We start from the raw sequence: 6,514 nt of genomic DNA on the forward strand, positions 1-6,514 counted from the left end.
GAGATAGGTATGGAAGTAAATCCCGAAAAGACAAAGAATATGATTATGTCTCGTGACCCAGAATATTGTACGAAATTGAAATATAAAAATTGGAGATCTATCCTTCGAAGGGGTTGAAAAATTCAAATATCTTGGAGCAACAGTAACAAATATAAATGACACTCGGGAGGAAATTAAACGCAGATTAATATGGGAAATGCGGGTTATTATTCGGTTGAGAAGTTTTCATCATCTAGTTTGCTGTCAAAAAGTCTGAAAGTTAGAATTTATGAAACAGTTATATTACCGGTAGTTCTGTATGGTTGTGAAATGTCGCATTGTGCTGTGTTTGGTTGTAACAATGGAAGGAGGAATACTGCGGGCAAAGACGGTGTTAAGTTTTTTTCGTTTCCCTAGAGACGAAGACTTTGCCAAAAGGTGGACATTTTTGTGCAAGAGAGCAGATAAAATTAACGTCAAAACAGGTAATTGAAACAAAATAATTAGGATATTGATTCAATTGTACGGTTTCCTTTGCATTGCGAACTTAAGAATTAATTCTGTTACAGCTCGAATATGTTCCATTCATTTTGATGAGGATTCATACTACAAGAGCTTGCGGGAAAAACTTCTAAAGTACTCCCCCATTAAAGTGAGAAAATTAAAGAAAGATGCACTTCCTACTTTGAATCTTCCGACAACTTCAGTCATCAAAAACACCGAAAGGGAAGATAGGGTAAACAAAAGAAGTAAAAAAAATCTCGTGCGGGAACTGTTTCAACAAGGCAACCAAGCAGAGTAAGATATTCCAATAAACATACATTTAATTTAAAAGTTAATTGTAAGCAGAAAGTACACACAAATATTTTTGTTTTTAAAAAACTTTATACTGTATAGTATTTTGTCATATTTAGCTCAAGCAACAAAACATTCACTTTCCCTTCTATTTTTTCTTCATTTCGTCACAAGCTACAGTTTATTTTCAATGCAGTGATAAGTAATACATTCAAATTGTTAAAACAGTGTAATAAAAAATTAAGTTTATTTTTAATTAGTAATTAGGCCTGCATAGTTTTTAACACACTTCCAAATTATATAGGCTGCTTTTCTTTTAATTCAGACCATCCTCAAATGCACAGCTAAGTGACACAAATTATGAATCTGTCTCATCAAAAGAACCTCAACCATTTTCTCACGAAACAGTTAAGCAATTGCAGGAGCGAGTCCAGCAGTTTGAAGCTAAATTAACGGAAGTTTTAGTCAAGTCTGAAATGGTTGAAAAAGAAAAATGTTCATTAAGGGAGCAACTAGAAGCAGCCAACTCGAATCAAAACGAGATAAAAGAAGTACTCTCAAATTTTTTTACTCCGGGCCAAATCAGTTGCGTCTTAGAGAGGAAAAGAAAAGTTCATTGGTCAGCAGAAGACATCGCTTCCGCAATTTCATTGAAATGTGTTAGTGCAAAGGCATACCGATATTTACGCAATCAACTTAAATATCCGTTACCGGACATAAGCACTTTAAGGAAATGGGCCCAAAATTTTAATTGTGATAATGAAATTTTGAATGATGTTATTTCCTTAATGAAAGCAAAAGGTAAAGATCTAGACAAGTTTAAAAAAACAACAGTTATTTCGTTTGATGAAATGAAAATAAATAGTACAATTTGTGTAGATAGAAAACTAGGTCAGATAGTAGGTCCTCATAAATATGCACAGGTTATCATGGCTCGTGGCTTATTTGGTAATTGGAAGCAGCCGATTTATTATAGTTTTGATCAGCCGATGACTGAAAACATTCTTTGTGATGTTATCAAAAGGCTTGAAGAAAGTGGGTTTCATACGGTAGCTGTTGTAAGTGACATGGGTGGGACGAATAGAGCACTGTGGAAAAAACTGGGGGTAAATTCTGAAAACACGCACTTTCTCAACCCGTATGACTACACCACAAAAGTGTTTGTATTTGCCGATATTCCACATCTCCTGAAATTAGTAAGAAACCATTTCTTAGACAAAGGCTTCATTACTTCCAATGGTGACATTATAGACAAAAGTTTTGTGCAACAACTGATTGATAAATCAACATCTGAACTTATACTGCTCACCAAGCTTTCACAAAAACATTTGGATGTAGTAGGGTCTGAAAGGCAAAAGGTAAAAACAGCAGCACAACTATTTTCTAATACTGTTTCAAAGGCTCTAATTTATGCACAGGAAAATAATCTCATTACTGGTGACGCCATTTCCACGGCAAATTTTATTAAATCTGTTAACGATTGGTTCGATGTTTTTAATTCGACTGTACCTTTAAGTGCATACGGTGTGCACAAAGATGAGCAAGACAGTATCTTAAATAAAATGGGCGACATAATAGAAACGATAGGAGCTAGGGGACTTAGAATGAAATTACCGTTTCAGCAGGGTATTCTTATGAGTATCAAATCCCTAAAAGACTTGTTTGAATATCTAAGCCAAAAATATACAGTCCGCTACATAACTACTGTCAAATTAAATCAAGATGTACTAGAGTGCTTTTTTTCTTATATAAGAGGCATGGGACATCAAAACACCCATCCAACACCTGTAGAATTTAATTATCGAATGAGAAATTATGTGATGGGCAAACATTCGGCAGCGGTTTTCTCCACAAAACGTAATGTAGACGAAAGAGTTGAGGAAACCTGTTTAGTTACAGATATACAAGGACGTTCTTCACACCAGGAAGGGACAAATGAAAATGTATTGCTTGAGAAAGAGTTCAGACTTACCATTAGCTTGGGATCAGCTGCAATAGATGAAACTACTTCCGATGTAGTGGATATTCCCGAACTCTGTGATTAACGAATTTTTAACGGCGACATAGCAAGTCGGGAAGGCCTGAATTATATCGCAGGTTATGTTGCCCATCGATTGAGAGGAAAGCATCCCGAACTTTGCGAAATTAATCCCACTAAAGGGAACACTTGGATTGATTCCATTTCCAGAGGGAATTTAACGAAAGCCTCACAGAATTTTGTGAATGCTATGATAGTAGGTGAGAACATTTTCAAAGACATTCATGGCACTTATTATTGTAAGTCACAAAATATTTTTAATATCGTGACAGACAAAATAATGGAAGCAGTAGATGAAAAAATACCGCGCGAAGCTGTCAGATGTTTTGTTACAACAAGGACATACATACGAGTGCTGCATCTTAATAGGGTAGCACAAAATCTGAATGAAGAGAAAAGAAGACAGAGAAATAAGGTGAGGAAAATTGTCACGTAAATGTACAGTTGAAGACCTGCCGGGATGTAACCAACAAAACTATAATTTTTCAGAAGAAAGAAACATAAGCCTACTATCAGGGGCATATTTTATTATAATTACTAGCAAAACAATTCGACTAATCAAGCATACAAGTTTATTCAGTTATTGAATGCAATAATTAATTGTTATAAATATGAAATCTTCAAAATTACTCTTCCCACCTAAATCACATATTTTAAAGATTTGATGTTAATCGTTCTTCCGGGGAGGTCTTCAATTATGGAGCAATTTTCTAAATGTAGTATAGTATGTTGAATTTTGTAAACTGAAAATACAAAAGAATGTATAGTTGAAATAATCGTAGGCAATGTTCATTATATATATTAACTTGATGTTTAATATTTAAACTTTAGTGCAATACTATTTTTTCCTTATTAAACAGTTTCATATTCTTTAACTGTTTTGAGAATGTATTTATTTATTTTGACCGACATCTCTCTCAATAGCATTCCCTACGCTGCAGAACCAAACAGAACAATGGCATCATCAGATGTCTTTTATTACTTGATCCCGAAACAATAACTCGTGTTGTGGCGAAATAGCGGCAAGCGGTCTCACTTGCAGTGAAGTGTGTTCCAGATGACGCAATGCGCAGTAGCTGACCAAACTGAGCATCGGTATGTCTGCCCCCTGGTGAAACTTGGACTCTCACTCTGAGAGAGGAACATAGGTTAAGGGTGTTTGAGAATAAGGTGCTTAGGAAAATATTTGGGGCTAAGCAGGATGAAGTTACAGGAGAATGGAGAAAGTTACACAACGCAGAACTGCACGCATTGTATTCTTCACCTGACATAATTAGGAGCATTAAATCCAGACGTTAGAGATGGGCAGGGCATGTAGCACGTATGGGCGAATCCAGAAATGCATATAGAGTGTTAGTTGGGAGACCGGAGGGAAAAAGACCTTTGGGGAGGCCGAGACGTAGATGGGAGGATAATATTAGAATGGATTTGAGGGAGGTGGGATATGATGATAGAGACTGGATTAATCTTGCACAGGATAAGGATCGATGGAGGGCTTATGTGAGGGTGGCAATGAACCTTCGGGTTCCTTAAAAGCCATTTGTAAGTACGTAAGTAATCATATTATGATCTGCATACATAATAAAAACAGCTTATAACTTGAGTTACGTAAAATAAAATGAAACGCAGTTGTATCATTACCATAACTAATTAGGCCTACTTGAATTACTTGATATAGGTACCGTAATTTCCCATAACTATGGTCCAGGCACCCAACTATGGTCCAAAAGGCATTATGTACTACTTAGTCCCCCAAGAGTTTGGTGTTTGCCATTATAGGCGCCACTGTGATGGAATTATGTTCCCCATAGATGCTTCTATCTACCATTACACGTGACAATGATATGGATGCTTAGCAAGGTCAGTGTTCATCGTTCTATTGAATGTGGAAGATACGAAATCATTCAGTTTGTGATTGTCTGTTTTATTAAGATCTCCTCCGTAGAACTGGTACGTTATAGATATATGGTAGTTTGTACAATTAAACCTGGCTATATAGTGTTTACTTTCACGTAATAATTACACAGGTAGAGTTAAGGACTCTACGTGAAAAATGTTTAACCTCAAGGCTAGAAGTCAGTCCTCAACTAGCCTATGTACCTACCACAATTTTTCGTGGACCGCAGTTGCATTTCATTTTGAAATATTTGTTTCAATAAAATGTGATCAATGTGATTATTATCTTCGTGGAATTGCCACGAGAATAGCAAGGTTTACTGCGCACGCGGTATAGATTGTATGAGAAGGGGGCGTGCAAAGATGCCTCTGATGTAAACACTGAATGTATACTGCGGTTACAATAAAACCTGTATCCTGCATTCAAGAAATATAATGAATGATCATTGAAGTAGGATATGTCTAAACATGTAACTACACAATTATTTTATAGTGAGATATATTAACTCTTAAAATTTAATGTAAGATACATCATTCTTGAATACGTGCATTGCAGTGAAGAGTTACGTACATTTTGAGCGACTGCAAAGTGAACCTCCTCCAATGGTCACTCAAACAGTTTTTATATTGGCAAAATTTACGTCCAACATCATATGATGTAGTAGGTGCATATTTTAAGAACGGAAAGTCACTACTTTTTAGTACACCAACTTCAGAGATCTTTTCGTGACCTGATAGTACATAATTTATAATACGAAGTTGTGAATAAGCAGAATTTTTAGCAATAATCTTTCTCAACTTACATTTCACTTCTTCTGAAATTAGTGAATTGTTATTTTGGATAACGGTTTATGATACTCTATCCACTATATTAAGGGCTTCTGAGAGTTTTAGTTTAGACGATTCTAACAGGTTGATGCTTTTGGACACGATTTTAAAATTAGAATCAATGAACAGAATATATTCCAATAGCTGTTCAGAAAGCAAAGATTTTACAGCTGCAACAGTGGAACTGTCTGTGCTACCCAATGCATCAATTACTCCATTATTTTTCCCTAATGTTCTGCATAATAATTAACAGTATCCAACCACGTTCCCCAACGGGTCAAGAGAGGCTGCGGGGGTATGGGTATTCCAGGGATAATAGTTTGGAACAGCAAACTCTCATTGTAGTATGTTTGATTGAATTATTGTCTGCACTGAACAAATGTTAAGCTTTGACTATTCCAACCACAATAATGCGAAAACAAGTGCTTATATAGTTATACATTAACTGTAGCTGCTCTATCTATTTGGACCGGTCACAACTCTTAACATGAACTGCTTATACTACGAGACCGGGCGGTCGCTCACCTCCTCTATACTACCGTACATCGGCAACCTGATAGCATGCTGCGTGTGGCAATTCAACGAAGTCCAGTGACTATTTACTTCTGCAAATACGGTATCTCAGTATATTCTAAAACCCTATTTAACCTTATAGTGACGTAAAAAAGAAACAGGGTGTTCCAGCATCAATGGTACTAGCACGAATGATGGTCCGGTAAAACGAAAACTTCAGGGTAGAAGGAAAACATCCGTCCCTATGAGTGACTATGAGAGCGATGAAATTGAATTAGATACAGATTATGATTCAATTTCAGAATTACAAGAGAAGTGGAGATTCAAAAGGTCGAAATAAGATCCATGAATGTGGTTTTCAGTAAGATAAATAAACATTATCAGTGAATTTATGTTCATAATATTTTGCTAAGAATGTGTTAGTTTATTTTGATACCGTATTTTGTTCTTTGATATACACTCACC

The 6,514-nt window shown here is 35.9% G+C and overlaps 1 long non-coding RNA gene across 1 annotated transcript; it reads left to right on the top strand.

The window, feature by feature from the left end:
* The first annotated feature begins 326 nt into the window (after positions 1-326).
* Positions 327-1,290, top strand: LOC138695286 (uncharacterized). Its single transcript, XR_011331116.1, has 3 exons — positions 327-464; positions 549-777; positions 1,100-1,290. It is a non-coding gene; the product is annotated as an uncharacterized lncRNA (long non-coding RNA).
* The last annotated feature ends 5,224 nt before the right edge of the window (positions 1,291-6,514 follow it).

Source organism: Periplaneta americana, chromosome 2 (assembly GCF_040183065.1).
Source record: "Periplaneta americana isolate PAMFEO1 chromosome 2, P.americana_PAMFEO1_priV1, whole genome shotgun sequence".
NCBI classification, from domain to species: domain Eukaryota; kingdom Metazoa; phylum Arthropoda; class Insecta; order Blattodea; family Blattidae; genus Periplaneta; species Periplaneta americana.